General features: G+C 35.9%; 1 long non-coding RNA gene across 1 annotated transcript in view; it reads left to right on the forward strand.

The window, feature by feature from the left end:
• The window catches only part of LOC138706708 (uncharacterized), a 1118142-nt gene that overhangs the window by 297602 nt on the left and 798921 nt on the right, over positions 1 to 21619 (forward strand). Inside the window, exon 2 of the long non-coding RNA XR_011334063.1 lies at positions 18892 to 19073. This is a non-coding gene — a long non-coding RNA (uncharacterized lncRNA). The remainder of the gene's footprint in view (positions 1 to 18891; positions 19074 to 21619) is intronic.

Consider the following 21619-nt stretch of genomic DNA (forward strand, 5'->3'; position numbering starts at 1 on the left):
GCATTACAGTGAAAGAAATAATACTCAGGGTGTAGTATGTGCGATAAGTTCCTTTGAAATGAAATAATTTACTGCATCTTTTTTAATCGGTGTTTCAACATAAGAAAAGGCTTGATGATTAGGAACATTTCGTATCTTCAGATTTTCATTTAAACTTATTTATTTATTTGTTTATTTATTTATTTATTTATTTATTCATTTATTTATTCATTTATTTTTGTCGACCTGGTTGGCGAGTTTGTATAGCGCTGGCCTTCTATGCCCAAGGTTGCTGGTTCGATCCCGGGCCAGGTCGATGGCATTTAAGTGTGCTTAAATGCGACAGGCTCATATCAGTAGATTTACTGGCATGTAAAAGAACTCCTGCGGGACAAAATTACGGCACATCCGGCGACGCTGATATAACCTCTGCAGTTGCGAGCGTCGTTAAATAAAACATAACATTTCATTTGTTTATTATTTATTCGTATTGAATTTGGTATTCCCAAGAAACTAGTTCGATTAATTAAAATGTGTTTCAGTGAAACGTACAGCAGAGTTCGTATATGTCAGTTTCTGTCAGATGCGTTTCCAATTCACTGTGGGCTAAAGCAAGGAGATGCACTATCACCTTTACTTTTTAACTTTGCTCTAGAAGTCTAGAGTATGCCATTAGGAAAGTCCAGTATAACAGAGAGGGTTTGGAATTGAACGGGTTACATCAGCTGCTTGTCTATGCGGATGACGTGAATATGTTAAGAGAAAATCCACAAACGATTAGGGTAAACGCGGAAATTCTAGTTGAAGCAAGTAAAGCGATAGGGTTGGAAGTAAATCCCGAAAAGACAAAGTATATGATTATGTCTCGTGACGAGAATATTGTACGAAATGGAAATATAAAAGTTGGAAATTTATCTTTTGAAGAGGTGGAGAAGTTCAAATATCTTGGACCAACAGTAACAAATATAAATGATACTCGGGAGGAAATTAAACACAGAATAAATATGGGAAATGCCTGTTATTATTCGGTTGAGAAGCTTTTATCATCCAGTCTCTTGTCAAAAAATCTGAAAGTCAGAATTTATAAAACAGTTATGTTACCAGTTTTTCTTTATGGTTGTCAAACTTGGACTCTTACTTTGAGAGAGGAATATAGGTTAAGGGTGTTTGAGAATAAGGCGCTTAGGAAAATATTTGGGGCTAAGAGGGATGAAGTTATGGGAGAATGGAAAAAGTTACACAACACAGAACTGCATACATTGAATTCTTCACCTGATATAATTAGGAACATTAAATCCAGACGTTTGAGAAGGGTAGGACATGTAGCACGTATGGACGAATCCAGAAATGCATATAGAGTGTTAGTTGGGAAGCCGGAGGGAAGAAGACCTTTAGGGAGGCCGAGACGTAGATGGGAAGATAATATTAAAATGGATTTGTGGGAGGTGAGATATGATGATAGAGAATGGATTAATCTTGCTCAGGATAGGGACCAATGACGGGCTTATGTGAGGGCGGCAATGAACCTCCGGGTACCTTAAAAGTTGGTCAGTAAGTAAGTTTATTTATTATTTATTTGTTTATCAGTTTATTTTTATATGCTTATCTCTTTATATATATAAAGGCTGCGTCAGAAAGAACGGATGGATTTCAAACTATCGATACGCAACGAGGAGAGAGATATAGTGAGGGGGACCACGACTGTTGGGTCAGCCAGAGAATGCAGTTTCAGTTGAGAACATGGTGTTGGTCTGGTGTAAAACGTGCTTTCATCGTAGAGACATTTTTGAAAAATGAAGAGTCTGTGATCGCCACTCAGGACTCATTTCGACATCGGATGTCACGCTAGGATTCCAACTCGGAATACAATTTTGCGGTGGGAGGCTTCATTTCGTATCACAGGTTCAACATTAAAGAAGAAATCACCTGGACGAAATTCTATTGCACTGAGATTGTCCGAGGCTACGGTAAGATCTCGCGCCCTGCGACTTCTTTCTTTGGGACCATTTGAAGGCGTAAGTTTGTAAACATCGATCACATACACTGGGTGAACTGAAGACAGCGATTCGTGAAGAAATCGTGGCAATTGCACCAGCTATGACTGTGAAAGTGATGGCGAACATCAGAAAACGCCTCGATGCCTGTATTGAAAGCCAAGGACATCATATGGATAATATTGTTTTACATAAATAAACTGCATGTATTGGTGAATATGTTGATAACAATAAATTTTTGATTTGATGAATCTTTACAATTTTCTTGCCATGTGAAATCCATCCGTTCTTTCTGACGCACCCTGTATTTATACGTGCCTTTATTATTTAGTAATTTATTTATAAATTCATTTGTTTATTTCTTTGTTTATTTACGTATTTGTTTATTTTTATATTTATTTCCTTATATATATTTAATAATTATCTTGTGCATATGGTTGATTTTGTTCATTTACTTATTTACTTTTATATATTTATTTATTTATTCATTTACTCACTCTTTTATTTGTAATTATTTTTCATTGCTTTAGTTACTTATATACTAATTTATACCTCAGATTGAGGTTCTGGATGATATGTACAGTAGTGGCAAAAAAACCGGACCGACCCTTGTAGCTGATTTCAGAGCCTTGTTCACTCCAGAGCACGATAGACTGGTAACTAAGACTTTCGCGGTTCGAATCCTGCCTGGAAAGGAAACTTTTTCTTGTTCCTTATTCAAATTTATACTGTTATGCCTGAATTATAACAATAATACATCTGTTATTTGTTTATTATTGTTTATTACATACACTGTGTCTGGGACAAAATTTACCAATAAGAAAGTTTAATAACTCGCTTAATAATGGAGATAGGAAAACGAAATTTGCGGCAAAATGAAAGAGGGACATTTTAAATTTTATGTGTGATGTTGGCAACATTTTGTCATTGTTGTTGACATAGCTGTAATTAAAATGGCGTTCACAGTGCAACAAAAAGTTCAATACTGCTATTGGCTTGCCGAATTCAAGTATCCGAAGATAGTGGAGAGAAGATTTAGACAACAGTGGCCTGAGAAGCAACCACCAGATAGGCACACAATAACAACTTGGCATAGAAAGCTTCTTGAGAGAAAACACCACGCGGGAGGAAAGTGACAGAAGCGCAAGTCCACAGAATTCAGCAAGCTTTCCAACGGAGCCCGTGTAAATCTGTTCGCCGTGCCAGCAGGGAACTTGCAATTCCAAAGTCAACTATCCACGATGTTCTGCACAAGATGTTACGTCTGCATGCATACAAGATTCAATTGGTTCAAAAGTTGAAACCAAACGACTTGCCTGCACGATATGATTTCGCTAGTGACATGCTGTTGAAAATTGATATTGAAAATGGATATCTGCAGAAGGTCGTGTTTAGTGATGAGTCCAACTTCCACGTCTGTGGGATCGTCAACAGGCATAATTGTCGCATCTGGGAATCAGCATGGCCTCCCAGATCCCCAGACCTAACCCCACTGGACTTCTTTTTTTTGGGGGATACATAAAAGACATTGTGTACAAGACTGTAGTGGCAGATTTGGAGGATCTGCGTCGGAGAATTGTCGCTGCTTGTGCAACTGTCACTCCAGAGATGTTACGAAACACATGGCAAGAACTTGAATATCGCCTGGACAGCTGTCATGCTACAAGAGAAGTTTATTAGTGGTCATTCGAAACTTTGGAAGTCCTTTTGTCAATTCCCGCAAACAGCATTTTCATCCATCAATTATTTGGTGAGTTATTAAACTTTCTTATTGGTAAATTTTGTCCCGGACACCCGGTATAACTCAGGAATAAAATACAGTAGACCTAATGTTGAAATAGTTGAGCAATGAAAATATAGATTAATCTTCATTTTCATCTTCCGGTACAGCATGGAATTTCAGTCTGTAGCCGATAGTTCTCAAGAAGTACAAATCAATTTCTTCACGATCTTTATACTGCCGGTAACGTCTTATCATTCCCTCTACTTAACTTTGATTAATCTGGTACGATTTCTTTACGGGATGCTGAACTCTTCCATGTCTTGCCAGGCGCTGTGTTATGAACACTTCATTATTGTGTTAAAAGTAAAATAGATGATGGAAACGATATGATAAAAGAACTTAAATGGGAAACTTAGGAAAACAGACGAAGGAAAACTAGAATAACATCATTGCATAGAGCACATCTAGGTGAAAGCATGGGTAGACATAACGGCTCGGTTAGAAAAGCCAACGTACTATGGTAGGAACGATCATGATTTTAAAATCAAATGTAGGAAACAGAAAATGGATGTAGGTAAATTCTCATTTTTAAATAGAACTACAAATGATTGGAATGACCTACCTGCAGCGGTCTTTCAGGGCTGTCCTTCCTTAAGGAGTTTCAAGAATAATTTAAAAAGTTGTGTATCAAGTGCAAATTAAAATTAAGGTGACATTTAACATTTAATTTTTTAAGGTGACATGTATTTATTTAGCCTGACGAGTTACTTCCTTGGTTTGAATTGTAAATTATTTAAAAATAGCGTGTAAGAGGGTCTTAGACTAGAAATGTTTAGTTTAAATGTAGTTCTGTTTATAAGTACAGTATGCATAAGGGTGTAATTATTTAACTTATTTGAACTGTTGTATCAGTGAAGCGAGGTGAGTCAGTGAAGTTATGGTTTTACAGTGCAGTGAATATTTCCGATCAGTGATAATTTATAGCGTCAATGAAATGTGTTCTATTGTGTCAGTGAAATGTGTGCTAAAGTGTCAGTGAAATGCGTCATAGTGCCACTACAGTGAGTGAGATGAGAATAAAGTGAAAGACTATTGAAACTTATGTAGGGCCTATACATAATTATGTAGGTTGTAATGTAAAATTAGGTATTTTATTTATGTTTTATTATTATTGTGTTAAATTATATTGTGTATTCTTATTGTATTGTGTATAAAATTGTATATGTGTATTGTATAATTGTATTTTGTATTGTAAATTTATTGTGTATTGCTTATCATTTTATTGTGTATTGTTTATATTGTGTATACCACTGCCACCGGGTGCTTGCCCACTTGCAGTGTAAATAAATACATACATTATTATGTTGGTCTGTTCTTGTATTGTATGTTCTAAAAACTGCCATAGGCTATGGATGCATGATGAATTTAATATAACCATTTTTTTGAATTTCGAATGCCATTCTTCAGCACTATTTATAGTGCTTTGGAGTTCACTTAATATAAGATTAAACACATTCCACACTTTGTACACTTGAATGTTATCTAAGTCCTCATTGGTGACACAAGTAGCAATACAAACGTCTCTGAGTGAACATCTCCAGTAGATCCAATTGCTGGCTCTACTTCTCAATCTTAACTAGTAGTCGAAATTATTATGAATACTAATTTGTTTACCTTCAGGCAAATTAACAGTTTATATGTATTTATTTTGCTACAAAATTTGTGAAACTGACAATGTACCGCATTACTAAGGAAATGTATGTTCATTATCGTAACAATATCAATTTTTTAGTAAGTATTGTTAAAATTATTTGAGATTTATACATACACCAGTGGCTTGTGCAGCAAATGCTGCTGCAAACTAAGTTCGTTAAACGTTCAAATAAAAATTTTTTAGATTTATTTTCAATGAAGAATACTTGTCTTTTTGATAGTTATTTCCTTCCATAATAATGAAACATACTCCCTCTCAATGGATTTGTTTAGGCCAAATACTTTTTCTTGAACCTATCCAACTTCAGTTTTTGAGTTTCAACGCGAAAACGCAAGTATCAATGTCAGGACGATAGCAGTAGCTATTTCAGGTCATTGTGAATTGTAGGCAAAAGTTAAAAAAATGTCAGGTTTGCTAAGCTTTCGAACAATAGCATTTTCGTATAGCTGCTGCATTTAGAACTTGAAATGTAGAGCGTAAAATCATTTTATCCTACTAAGAGATCTTGCTGAAATGATCTGGAGACTACAAAATTTTCTTGGCCTCTTATTTTATCAGTAAGTAATATATTTTTATCTTGCCTTAGGAACTGTAATTTTTGCGCTCTCTCGAGCCAATACTGAAGACAATGACACATATCAATATCTACACTACACCGCCATTAAGTATATGAAAAAGACCCAACCCCAATGGCTTAAAAAGTATACAAATATTTGATTTTAATAAAAATATTATTATCTTACTTAAGTTTTGTAGTTATATATAGCAGCCACTCAGTAAATTATAGAAATGAAGATCTAAATTAAGATATTCTCTACATTTACGTACATAACCTCAAAACGTTTCACTTTCATGTCATCAATATAGCATCAATATTATGTACAATTAATGAAGAACAGAAATAGACGCATCATGATATTAACTATAATAATATTTAATTTCTAATGGTAACAATGTCATCAAACCACCTCAAGTTTCGTAGATTTGAATATCCAATACACAGCTGTACTCAGAAAATTATACACTGCAGAATTAGTTTTTAATAACAAATTTAATTTATTGAGCTCTAAATATGTCCGCAATTCTGCAGGTCATGGCCTTCGTGTAATAGCCTATTGTTTATTGTAGTGTGTGTTTTGTTCTGAAATTCAATCAAGTCGGCCGTGATTCAATAAAATTAGTTCTCAAAAGTGACAACAGATGGATTTTGGAAAATAGGAAAATTATGTAGGAAAATTGACATTTCACTAAAAACTACTACTTTTCCTGAAAACTTTGGATGCCAGGCATGAAAATGAGGAGTTACTCATTAAAATCCGTTCAGCCGTTTTCCCGTAATTTCCATTACCATTTCAAATTATATATATAGATTTCATTCAGAAATTTACATATTAGACATAAATGTTATTTAGATATTAGACATTTTTCTTTTAGATCTGAGTTGTTACTGAACTCTTTTTTATTAGATCTACTGTCCATTAGACCTGCTGTCCTTAGACGTAATGACCTGAAACCCCCGAGAAAGGCATGAAAAATACTTTCTATTTACAAAAATGTAATTATTGCTCAAGAGGGCGTTATTTGAACCAAATTAAGAAAAAACACAGTTGTGAAATTCAAATCCTAGCATACATAATCTATCACTTGAGAGTTCCACACTCATACCACGGAGCTATACTTACACAGTCTAACGGTGTTGATGAAATACTGTTGTTGGAAATTAAACAAATTTTAAACCATTATCTGGAGTTGAATGTTGGTAGATGAATGTTGTTTAAATATTTCCAAGCATTTTTAATCTGAAAAACGTTTATCTAAAGTACAGCTTGGTTGAATGACGTCACAAAAAATAAAATGAAACACGAAGGACTAAAAGTTGTCACAAGTGTCAAGTCAGTGACAGCAGTTTTCCTCTCTGTCAAATTTACATTTTCATCTGTCACATTCACCCTTACAACAGCCAGAACTCAACTTCATCTTAAAAGTATGTCTGCGTCCATGTGCGAAGTGAAAGCAGCATATCGTACTTCACAGCCTTTCCTGGCAAACAGGGAATTCCAATGAGAAAGTCATTTTCAAAAATATTTGTTTATTATTAGTGTAACACATTAATAATTCTCTAAAATTAAATCTAGACTGCTCGGGAAAAGAGTATAAGTCAAAATACACAACTTTTCAGTACAATCAATTTAATGATTCACAATCTTACTGTTTGCTAATGTTTCATACTATAAAACTGATTTTTACATATTTATTGCATGGAAATGAATACTTTGAATTAAACTAGAGAAACGCTTATGAAATTATACGGAAATAAAGAAAAGCTGACTTATACTGTCTGGACCACAATCTCACAGTGACTTATACTAAACTGACCCAGTCAAAAGCACTAACTTATCAATATTTTAATAGTCTTGCTACCAGTAACAATGAAGTAATTAACAATTTTCTTTCCAGACCATGACCTTTTTACACTAAAACAATAAAAATAAAATTTCTCATCATTAAACAAAGTCAGTGGTTACAATGCTATTTGCAATCACTGGGAATAAAACATTAGAAAAAATTAAAATGATTCGAAATGTCATCACTTGGCTGGAATATGAATTTAACATCAAAGAAATCATCATCCTCATCACAATACACATCTCGGGCCCCTGTGGTCTTCAGTGTCATAGAATCCATGGAACAATGGATTTATCAATATCAGAAGGTCCGAAGATTTTTTTTTCTCTTTTGACACAGGCAAGGTACTCTGAAACAACCTTCTGCATAATAAATCAACTTCTCTCTGACCCCTTCACAAAACACATATGGTCCTGAATGGTACTTCCTCATTTAGAGAAGTTTTGGACAAAATACTTCTTGTCTTCTTAACGTAGCAGAGCCATTTGATAACATGCCAAAGAAAAGTATTACCATTAGTGTCTTTTGTTCTCATCATCATACTTACTTACTTACTGGCTTTTAAGGAACCCGGAGGTTCATTGCCGCCCTCATATAAGCCCGCCATTGGTCGCTATCATGAGTAAGATTAATTCATTCTCTATCATCATAACCCACCTCCCTCAAATCCATTTTAATATTATCTTCCCATCTACGTCTCGGCCTCCCTAAAGGTCTTTTTCCCTCCGGCCTCCCAACTAACACTCTATACGCATTTCTGGATTCGCCCATACGTGCTACATGCCCTGCCCATCTCAAACGTCTGGATTTAATGTTCCTAATTATGTCCGGTGAAGAATACAAAGCGTGCAGTTCTGTGTTGTGTAACTTTCTCCGTTCTCTTGTAACTTCATCCCTCTTAGCCCCAAATATTTTCCTAAGCACCTTATTCTCAAACTCCCTTAACCTATGTTCCTCTCTCAAAGTGAGAATCCAAGTTTCACAGCCATAAAGAAGAACCGGTAATATAACTGTTTTATAAATTCTAACTTTCAGATTTTTTGACAGCAGACTGGATGATAAAAGCTTCTCAACCGAATAATAACACGCATTTCCCACATTTATTCTGTGTTTAATTTCCTCCCGAGTATCATTTATATTTGTTACTGTTGGTCCAAGATATTTGAACTTCTCCACCTCTTCAAAAGATAAATTTCCAATTTTTATATTTCCATTTCGTACAATATTCCCGTCACCAGTCATAATCGTATACTTTGTCTTTTCGGGATTTACTTCCAAACCTATATCTTTACTTGCTTCCAGTAAAATTCCTGTTTTCCCTAATTCTAAGTGGTCTTGGCTGGGTAATACATAGGCCTACTGTTTTGTTTCCCTAAAGTTTGCAGCACTTACTTTTAAAGAAATCAACTGTTAATTAATGTTTTTCTAGGAGCTGTTGCTGAAGAAATATTTTGAGAGTCTGCATTGTTAATTCCAGATCTGCAGGATCGAGGAGCTTTTTAACTCTGAACTATATTCTTTCTGCCATTCATTTTCAGTACTTTGGGTTACTTAATTATTTACAAACGGTTTTTAGAGAACCCGGAGATTCATTGCCGCCCTCACATAAGCCCGTCATCGGTCCCTATCCTGAGCAACATTACTTCAGTCATACCATCATATCCCACCTCCCTCAAATCCATTTTAATATTATCCCATCTACGTCTCGGCCTCCAGAAATGTCTTTTTCTCTCCGGCTTCCCAACTAACATTCTATATGTATTTCTGGATTCTCCCATACGTGCTACTTGCCCTGCTCATCTCAAACATCTGGATTTAATGTTTCTAATGTCAGTACCTAGGGTTAATGACATTCTTACAGTTCAAGTGAATATTTTGACTAAAAAGGAGAGGACACGCTCTGTATATCACCGAACGGAATAAGATTGTGTGAGATGAAAGTACAAGACGTACTGTTTAAAGTCATACCTGGTATGGGTGGCCAATGACCCCTCGTTTTGAAAATATTGGCTATTGTTTGTGACATACTTCCGTTAGGTGCCTAATAGGGAAGCATTAGACTGTGTAACAGCGAAGCCCATATGGTTGGATGCTGAGTTGTTATCCAGACAACGTTAGTTTGAATCTTAACTGGTCCTATATTTTTTTCTTTTAATAATGATTAATATTGTGATCACAGTAATCTATTTACATATATCATATTTCTCAATGTATTGAACGCTTCATCATGTTTTAAACAAATTATAATTAGCTAACATTGTATTGTAAAGGATAAACAATGAAATATTGCTCATGTTGGCAGGTAAGATGTCTCACTGGTGTCTGTTCTGTTTCTGTAGCAGCTATTCCACTTCATTGTGTCCTGATTCATTATGATAAATGTTATAAAAACACACAAAACATACATAGTTCCTGCACCATGCACAGCAAATGAAAGAAGGTTGTCCACAGTCACACACATTTTTCCGCACTTCTTGTGCGAAACAGACATTCTTCACATTCACAAACACTTCTCGTTCGTTTATTAATATTGATGCATACCACGCATATTTCAACATGGCTTTGAATATAGGAGCTGACAACTGAAAGTGAATAAAAAAAGAAAAAAGAAATAATAATAATAATAATAATAATAATAATAATAATAATAATAATAATAATAATAATAATAATAATAATATCAAAGTTTAAAAGAATGAGAAGGCATTAGGATTCGAAATCAGGTTGCCTAGATGACAACTCAGCATCCAACTATATGAGCTAGGGCGTTACAAAGACTAATGTTTTCCTATTAGACACCTAACGGAAGTATGTCACAAACAGTAGCCAATATTTCCAAAACGAGGGGTCATTGGCCACCCATACCAGGTATGACTTTAAACAGTACGTCTTATACTTTCATGTCACAAAATCTTATTTAATTCGGTGATATACAGAGCGTGTCCTGTCCTTGTTAGTTAGAAATGTCATAGTTGTTTTGAAACTGGAAAAATTAAAGACATTAACTCATCTGTAACATCCGTGACAAAATGTATGTAACATCTGTGACATGGAAGAAACAGCTATAAAATATTTACCGATTATGTTTTTGTGAACAATTGGATACTATGAGATCTGCATGGCTTTCAAATGGACTCTATGAGAAAGAATCTCTTCTTCCTTGAAGAAAAGACCTGAGTTTTACACTTTTTGTTAATAAGGTGTGAAGTGAGCTCACAAATCTTGTAACATCTGTGACGGAACCTTTTCTTTATTTTCTGCAATAATAGTACATTTTCTTCGACAATTTTCTTCTATAAAATGATACTGATCTTCTAAATTGATTCCAAAAATAAATGTTTACAAAAATAATTTCATATTCAATATATAGAGAGGAAACGGGACAACCTCGATGAAAATCTACCGTGAACATTCTTGTTCACCACAAGCATGACTACAGCCGGAACAATAAGGACACCCGATATCACGAAATGAAGAGCCCGATGGTCTCTAGCGCACTTAGGGGCGGCCACAAAGTGGTAACTGGATATTTCAGTTAAACTTGTGCCAGCTGTAGGGTTTAAAGGGCAGATTCCAACACATGTAGGTTACTGGTGTAAGTTGTCACCTGTGCGTGAAGTTGCATTTTACCCACTGTTATTTTTTTTGTAGGTTATTTTACGACGCTTATCAACATCTAGGTTATTTAGCGTCTGAATGAGATGAAGGTGATAATGCCGGTGAAAATGAGTCCGGGGTCCAACACCGAAAGTTACCTAGTATTTGCTCATATTGGACTGGCGAAAAACCCGAAAAAACCTCAACCAGGAAAAGATTAAAATGGGACACACTCGCGGACAGGAGAACGCGAATTCGATTATGCGCACTGTTCAAAACATACAGAGAAATAAAAATTAGGTTGCAACCGCCAAATTACTCTTCAAGGAACGACCACTCATATAAATTGAGGGAAAGAAGACAGAGGACGGACACTGGAAAGTTTTCTTTTCTCAATCGTACTATCAGGGACTGGAATGCTTTACCTGCAGACTTACTAAAGGCTTTACCAACAACCAAAAATGTATTTAAAAATAGGCTTAAGGACTTTACTAATATACGATAATTATACACAGTATTTAAAGGGTGTAAATGATATTTTGTTATTGAAGTGTTCTATCAGTGAAGAATTATGTTGTGTCAGTGAAGTGTGTTATGTCAGTGAAGTGTGTTGAGTAAGTGAAACGTATTCCTGTCAGTAAAGCTTTATAGTTTATAGTGGCAGTGCTTAGTATTTGAACAGTGAAATGTTTTTGAAGTGTTAGTGAAATCAGGATAGAATCAGTGAAATGTGTCGTAGTTCCAGTACAGTGAGTGAGTTGACAGCGAAATGAGTGTAATGTGGAAAGGTACTTGTGCAGATATGAACATATCATACTCGTGGGTTTTAGTTCGAACATAAGTTTCAGGTACAAATTAGATTTACTTTAAATGTTATTTTAACTGATCGTTTCATTTAATTTAGGATGTTCCCTGTTATTATTATTATTATTATTATTATTATTATTATTATTAATTATTGTTAGTATTAATTATTAGTATTATTATTTATTGTATTTTTTATTAATTGTGTTTATTATTGTCTTTATTCAGTGTAATTAGTTACCACTGCCACCGGGTATATACCCATTGCAGTGTGAATACATACATACATACATACATACAGGTAATTTGTCCGGACCGGAAATCGAACTCGGGCCACCTGGTTTCGCGGCCAGACGCGCTGACCGTTACTCCACAGGTGTAGACTCACTGTAATGATCTAATCATCAAAAGAAAATGTTGTACGATTGTAATTTATTGTTGTGAACGGCACTTTTGACGCTGAGCCTACGCGATGCTTATTCCTCGAGTTAGAAGTATTCTAGCAGGGCATTTTTTTGTCCACCATTCTAAGTTGTGATAAGTTTTGTGCAAGCATGTATAGATATTTCAGTTTTCTTTTCTTTTTTAATACCGGAACTGTTATTTTAACCTTCCTCATTTCTAAATTAGCGAACTGGAAGCGAATGTTTCATTCCTGGAGCTATGAATTCGGAAATCTTGCTAGGTCTGCAATCCTTTGGGGTAGTAAAGGGCGGTCACGGGGCACATCAGCAGGGGAGAGCCACTATGTGTTAGAGTAACGGCGGGGTCTGTGGGACAGGTGTGGTAAATTGCGTTGTGCAAGGGGGAGAGCTGCAAGTTGCAGAGATTAATGGGGCTTGTTCCTGAAACTGTGGGAGGTAGGGATAGAACCGAAGGACCGTGGAGAGGGGGTATTCCAACTGGTTGACATTTTATGTTGTGTCTACAGTAACTTGACCTCTTTTGGACATCTCACTCTGGAGTTTGTGTTTTCCTCCCTGTTGTTCCAGCTTCCTCATCAGGGCGTTGTCCTCTCACGCTTGCCTCCCATTTGACTTCTATTTACGGAAGTGAGACGGGGGTCTTTACAAAGTTAAGGGTATCGTGCCGATCAGTGTTTGCATTTCTAAACGGTTTATGCCTGTGGAGCTTCTTGCTGGTCCCTTGTACAAACAGACTTTGCAAACCTACAGCTCGAGACTAGATAGGATTTGCGAAGGATTCCCACTGACTGCAGGCAAGACAAATGGGGGTCCTTCTCTTTTTGTAGTGGCTGCACTGCATCTGTAATATATTACTTTCTTAGTATGAAATTCTGTTGGGAATGAGTTTTATTAATATACAGGGTGTTCAAAAACTTACCAAACACTATGGGGAAACATTTATTTTAGTTCATTTTGAATCTTGCGTACATTACTTTTAACACTTGAATATACTGTAAATAATTGACTAACTAGCGGACTTACTCGTGTTAATTATGTGCAGGTCATGTTTGTGTAGTATTACTGTGAAATTGCCTTTGTCTGCTTTGGTGAAAATGAGGTTATGTTGTTGTTTTGCTTTTAGTGTTTTTATTGTTATATGTTCTCTTTGGTTTGTGTTGGGTTCATGTATTTTGTTTATGTGTCTTATGATGTCTTGTTTGATGTATTCTTGGTGTCCTGTTTTTGTGTTTTGTATTGCTGTTTCCGTGTTGATGATTTTCTGTGTTTTTTGTTTTGATCCTGTGTTGTTGTGTGGTATGTTATGTTTTAATCCTTTTTCTAGTAGACCAGTTTCGTTGAGGTTGAAGGTTATGTTTGTTGTGTTGTGTATTTTTGGGTGGAATTTGTGTTCTGATTTGTGTGTTTTTGTTTGTTTTGTTTTTAGTTTTGCTATATTGGTATTGTGTCGTCTATTATTTTGTGGCTGATGTTCGATATTATTTCGTTGTACACGAGTAAGTCCGCTAGTTAATCAATTATTTATTTTAGAGTAAGTGCTAGGAGTTGTAGAAAATTTTGTCCAATATTCTTTTTTGAGAAGATTAACTCCATACGTAAATGAAATTATTGGGGATCTTCAGTGTGGTTTTAGGCGTAATAGACCGATTATTGATCATATGTTTTGTTTTCGACAGATATTGGAGAAAAAATGGGAGTATAAGGGTGCAGTATTCATAGATTTCAAAAAAGGAAATATGACTCGGTTAAGAGAGAAGTTTTATACAACATTCTTATTGAATTTGATATTCCCAAGAAACTAGTTCCATTAATTAAAATGTGTTTCAGTGAAACGTACAGCAGAGTTCTTATAGGCCATCTTCTGTCTGATGCTTTTCCAATTCACTGTGGGCTAAAGCAAGGAGATGCACTATCACATCTACTTTTTAACTTTGTTCTAGAATAGGATTGGCGAACGATTCCCACTGATTGCAGGCAAGACACATGGCGTCCTTCTCTTTTTGTAGTGGCTGCACTGCAGCTGTAATATATTACTTTCTTAGTATTAAATTCTGTTGGGAATGAGTTTTTATTAATATATAGGGTGTTCAAAAACTCACAAAACCCTATGGGGAAACATAAATCCAACCTTTATCCGGTAATTTTACTACAGAAAAAAGTATTAAAAATTTGTTTAAAACAGCAGAAAGATTACCCAACTGAATTGGTGTTTAAACATTTCAAAGCTTTCAATGTTAAGCAAATGTATTATTTTATTTTATTAAAATATTTACATAGAAATTTTAATAACTTTGAAAGGTATATACATAAATATAGAACTAAAAATATGAATTCTCTGCGTTTGTCTGAACCAAAATGTAACACCAATGCAGCTTTTTATCATAGCATGAGTCAAGGTCCCAGATTATTAAACAAATTTTATTCCAATAATATTTCAACCAAGAATCCTCTCCAAATTAATAAAAAATAAAATAATTAGTATTGGAATTAAACATATTAAACACTACATAATCTGTATTCACTCTAAATTTTAATTTTATTTTTGTCTGTATTGGATTCCCCTCCTGAGCACGAGTCTTACTCATTCAGGAGTGGGCTAGATTATCTTTCATTGTATTCATTAATTTGTATTCATTTCAAACTTAATAGCAATAATAAATAAATTTATTTTAGAGTAAGTGCTAGGAGTTGTGCAGAATTTTATCCAATATTCTTTTGAGAAGATTAACTCCAATGTAGATGAAATTATTGGGGATCATCAGTGTGGTTTTAGGCGTAATAGACCGATTATTGATCATATTTTTTTGTTTTCGGCAGATATTGGAGAAAAAATGGGAGTATAAGGGCACAGTACATCAGTTATTCATAGATTTCAAAAAAGCATATGAATCGGTTAAGAGAGAAGTTTTATACAACATTCTTATTGAATTTGGTATTCCCAAGAAACTAGTTCGATTAATTAAAATGTGTCTCAGTGAAACTTACAGCAGAGTCCGTATAGGCCAGCTTCTGTCTGATGCTTTTCCAATTCACTGCGGGCTAAAGCAAGGAGATGCACTATCACCTTTACTTTTTAACTTTATTCTAGAAAAGGATTTGCAAACGATTCCCACTGACTGCAGGCAAGACAAATGAGGTCCTTCTCCTTTTGTAGTGGCTGCACTGCATCTGTAATATATTACCTTCTTAGTATGAAATTCTGTTGGGAATGAGTCTTCATTAATATACAGGGTGTTCAAAAACTCACGCAAACCTATGGGGAAACATTTATTTTAGAGTAAGTGCTAGGAGTTGTACAAAATTTTGTCCAATATTCTTTTCAGAAGATTAACTCCATATGTAGATGAAATTATTGGGGATCATCAGTGTGGTTTTAGGCGTAATAGACCGATTATTGATCATATTTTTTGTTTTCGGCAGATATTGCAGAAAAAATGGGAGTATAAGGGTATAGTACAACAGTTATTCATAGATTTCAAAAAAGCATATGACTCGGTTAAGAGAGAAGTTTTATACAACATTCTTATTGAATTTGGTATTCCCAAGAAACTAGTTCGATTAATTACAATGTGTCTAGTGAAACTTACAGCAGAGTCCGTATAGGCCAGCTTCTGTCTGATTCTTTTCCAATTCACTGCGGGCTAAAGCAAGGAGATGCACTATCACCTTTACTTTTTAACTTTGTTCTAGAATAGGATTTGCGAAAGATTCCTACTGACTGCAGGCAAGACAAATGGGGTCCTTCTCTTCTTGTAGTGGCTGCACTGCATCTATTACTTTCTTAGTATTAAATTCTGCTAGCAATGAGTTTTATGAATATACAGGGTGTTCAGAAACTCACGCAACCCTATGGGGTAACATTTAGTTTAGTGTAAGTACTAGGAGTCGTACAAAATTTTGTCCAATATTCTTTTCAGAAGATTAACTCCATATATAAATGAAATTATTGGGGATCATCAGTGTGATATTAGGCGTAATACACCGATTATTGATCATATTTTTTTGTTTTCGACAGATATTGGAGAAAAAATGGGAGTATAAGGGCACAGTACATCAGTTATTCATAGATTTCAAAAAAGCATATGACTCGGTTAAGGGGGAAGTTTTATACAACATTCTTATTGAATTTGATATTCCCAAGAAACTAGTTCCATTAATTGAAATGTGTCTCAGTGAAAGGTACAGTAGAATCCGTATAGGCCACATTCTGACTGATGCTTTTCCAATTCACTGTTGTCTAAAGCAGGGAGATGCACTATCACCTTTACTTTTTAACTTTGCTCTAGAATATGCCATTACGAAAGTTCAGGATAACAGACAGGGTTTGGAATTGAACGGGTTACATCAGCTTCTTGTCTATGCGGACGACGTGAATAATTTAGGAGAAAATCCACAAATGATTAGGGAAAACACGGGAACTTTACTCGAAGCAAGTAAAGAGATAGGTTTGGAAGTAAATCCTGAAAAGACAAAGTTTATGATTATGTCTCGTGACCAGAATATTGTACGAAATGGAAATATAAAAATTAGAGATATATCCCTCGAAGAGGTGGAAAAATTCAAATATCTTGGAGCAGCAGTAACAAATATAAATGACACTCGGGAGGAAATTAAACGCAGAATAAATATGGGAAATGCGTGTTATTGTTCGGTTGAGAACCTTTTCTCATCTAGTTTGCTATCAAAAAATCTGAATGTTAGAATTTATAAAACAGTTATATTACCGGTTGTTCTGTATGGTTGTGAAACTTGGACTCTCACTTTGAGAGAGGAACAGAGATTAAGGGTGTTTGAGAATAAGGTTCTTAGGAAAATATTTGGGAGTAAAAAGGATGAAGTTACAGGAGAATGAAGAAAGTTACACAACGCAGAACTGCACGCATTGTATTCTTCACCTGACATAATTAGGAACATTAAATCCAGACGGTTGAGATGGGCAGAGCATGTAGCACGTATGGGCGAATCCAGAAATGCATATAGAGTGTTAGTCCAGAGTCCGGTGGGAAAAATGCAAGTTTGAGGTGAATTACATAATCAGGGATCACTACAGGAAATTCCTTTCATAACTCCCTAACGAAGGGTTGCGGATCCATGTTCATATGAACTTTTGTTATGTTTTGGTGTCAGGAATACGTACCCATATTTATGGACACATATATATATATATATATATATATATATATATATATATATATATATATATATATATATATATTAGGTTGGTGCATATGTTCGTAGCGTTTTTTCATGAGTTTATTAGACACATCAATACACATAAGAGAGACGTTAATCATCAACAATATATTTTCCTTCACTATTTACAACAGTAGTCTGCCAACGTTGTAGTAGTTTATCGATTACACGGCTGTAGAAATCGCGTAGTTTTGAGTTAAAGAAGTGATCAAGCCATGTTCGGAACGCATTTTCATCCGGAAAGGAAGTTCCTTGAGGGTTGTTCGATAGAGAGCGAGAAAAGTAAAAATCTGAGGGCGGAAGATCAATAAAATGGATGCGGAATGACTTCCCAACCAATTCATGGATAGTGTTTTATGTGAGGTTAGTAGAGTGCGGCAGGGCGTTATCGTGGAGTAGCATTACTTCACGCAGTCTTGTTGGTCGTTTTTCTTGGATTGCGTGTGCAAGACGTTTCAGTTGATGGCAATAAATGCCGCACGATGGTGGAATGGTCACAGTTCATCACATTTGCCAGTTATCTGGTACACTGACGTAGATCATTGTGGATTAATGTTTTTAAACGGTCTTCATCAAACTCCGAAGTTCTTCCTGAATGTGAAGTGTCACTAATGTCAAAACGACCCTCCTTAAAACGAGAAAACCATTTTCTTGTTGTGCTCTCTCCGATAGCATTGTCTCCATACACGGCGCAAATGTTTCTGGCCGCCTCCGCTGCTTTCGCCCCTCTATTGAACTCAAAAAGAAGAATATGTCGGAAATGTTCCACTTTCTCCACTTGACACTCCATTTTCTAGCGTCCAGGCTCCACTCACTATCTGCAGAAATGAAAACTTCAATATGTAAACTCAAGCAGAACAATTGAACTTGAAATAAAAAAAGACAATCGATAAATAGACCCATAACAACCGGAATACCAACACGCGAAACAAAAACGCTACGAGCTTATACACCAACCCAATACTAATACCTGAAGGAGAAGGACCATTCCATGTATACACACATTTACACCAGTTACTGTATTATATTCTATTCGAATATTTTGTTTATTTTCAGTCGAGAATTGACATTGGGGCAACCCGTGAGCCGAAATCCGAGACTGGCAAGCAATGCGGCGTGATCTTGTGTACTCGAATCAGTCAATCCTGATCGAACCGGGAGTGAAGTGTTTTCTGCAGCCGCAAGACAGCGCTAACATCGGCGGTATTGTGTCGGACATACACGGCTAGAAGACAACCGTAAGTAAATCTACAGTATTTCATAGTTTAAAAACTGAGATGTCATAAAAAGTGTATTTTGTATTACTCATGTTTTATTATGGCGTAATATGTTACATACTTTGTTAAATTTTACTATTTTGTAGCAATAGATTCGCTGTTAAAGGAGTGAAAACGATAGTCACTAGCGGCATGATATTAGTGAAGACAGTATGCTTCATTACAGTACACCCTGTATCTAAAAAAGTTAACATTTATATGGACAGTGATTCAGTTTGTTTATGTAACATGTTTTTATTTCCTTAAAATAAGGTATAGAGGATTTCACATTAAGAAAATGCATTGAGCATATGGGGCTATTCCATCAAATGACCAGTTACCATAGAAACGCCAACTTACCACATAGCTTCTAGCCCACAACTATTAGACAAGGCCCATGAAACCAATTTTTTTTTTCTTAACGTGAAATAATCTATAGGTTGTGGTATTTCCATGGTTACAATGAATGTTTTCATCTCTATTGTAAAAAAGGCTACAAGATTTAGCTTGGAGCAAAGACAAAGGATTGCGATATGGATGGAAGTGTTTCATTCTCCCACAATAATTGTTCGCAAAAAATATGAAGCCAAATTCATGGATGATCCATCATCTAAATAATTAACAATTCATCGCATTAAGGGACACTAGGACGAGCTTTTACAAAAAATGGCTAAAATATGATTTTTTCGATTTTTTTTGTACATAAATATTTCTTGAGATCTTAGGGAGTTGATAGTAAGCGGTTTTATGTCACAATGTCTTGTATTAGCTCCAGGAGCGAATTTTATGTAGTCCTGCTCCATATGCCACTATTGCAATCTCTTTTCACAAATTTGTCTTTTTCTCGAAACTGCATTTTTGATATTCAAAATTCCCCACACTTGGTTTATCAGTTTGTCATTTAGTTGATTCCCCATGGGTCCATCAGTTTATAGGTCGTTCACTCTGTTGATTAGTTTGTCCGTGAATTGATAGGTTAATTAGTTCGTCAGATTCTTTAGTCATTCTGTTAGTCACTTAGTGAATCCGATAGCTAATCACCTTATTCTATAATTAGTCCCACTTGCGTGAAGGAGCACAAGCTGGGGACTGCCCTCGCACATAGGCCGTTTGGATGGGCCCGGAATGGAATATGCGTACGTCCCAAGGCTCCCGTGGTACACATTCCCCTCCGGACCGCCTCCGAATTCCCTTACAGCCTACAGAATAGAGAGCTGTAGAATAAGGCTTACAATAGATTCATATTCGACCGGTCAGAGAACATCGTCAAGGTCGAGAATCCGACCGAATGCTCGAATTTCAACCGGTTACCCCTAATGTTTTGCAGGCTAGACAGAACATCAGGCGCACTTAATCGTACATGAAACTGACTTTGCACCATTCCCATTTTCTGGTGGTCTTAATAACACTAAAATCTTCCTAGCCCTGTTGATATGTAATGCCCATTGACAGTTTGCACCATTCTAGTGAAATATCACAAATTTTGATACTTAGCAGCTTTCTGCTGTTAAGTATCGAATTGAAGAAGTGAATTTCAAAGTCTTAAGTAATTTTTTTATTTTTATTCTTTTTAGATTTTAACTTGTTTTATTTACGTTTTAATTTACGCATTTCAAGCGCATATATAGGTTAACTTATACAGGGTGTTTCCAAGGTGGTATTATAAACTTTCAGGGACGATGGCGAAGGGCACATGTATCAATTTGAGATAAGAAACCATGGTCCGGAAATGACTGAGTCGAAAGTTATGAGCAAAAATAGTTGTGTGGAAATGGAATTGTAATTTGGCACCACGTGCCCTCCTTCGCTTAACTTTTGGAACGGTCGTGGAAAAATGGTATGGGCCGGATGTCTCCTACGTGGGTACTTGCCCGACACAATCTGTGAGCTTGTCTACTGTTCCCATTGGCTCATCCGTATTCGAAAATCAGGTCTGCTTATTCCGCTCTCGTGTACTCCTCCATTTCACTAGGACTGATCGACTGGACACTACAACTTGTACAGTCAATCAGTCCTAGTGACAAGGTCACAGATTGTATCGGGCGAAGTACCTACGTAGGAGACATCCGGCCCATACCATTTCTCCACGACTGTTCCAAAGGTTAAGGGAAGGAGGGCACGTGGTGCCAAATTAGCCTACAGTTCCATTTCCACACAAATATTTTTGCTTATAATTTTCGACTCAGTCATTTCCGTGCCATGGTTCCTTATCTAAAATTGATACATGTGTCCTTCGCCATCATCCCTGAACGTTTGTAACACCACTTCGGAAACACCCTGTATATGACTTTGATCAATTTGAAAAAATCATATGCAGGCACTAGGAGCGTCAAATTTGTTTTATAGTATTTGTCATTTGTTCATAATTTGTCATTTTGACTTAGGCCAGTTTGGAATTCACCTCTTCAATTTTCCCTACTACTTACCTAATTGTCTCGCGCCGTGGCGTTACGGTCTAGGGCATCCCGCCTAGGATTCGCGCTACGGAATGCGCGCTGGTTCGAGTCCACATGGGGGAAGAAATTTTC

This window comes from Periplaneta americana, chromosome 9, assembly GCF_040183065.1.
Source record: "Periplaneta americana isolate PAMFEO1 chromosome 9, P.americana_PAMFEO1_priV1, whole genome shotgun sequence".
In the NCBI taxonomy this organism is placed as follows: Eukaryota; Metazoa; Arthropoda; class Insecta; order Blattodea; family Blattidae; genus Periplaneta; species Periplaneta americana.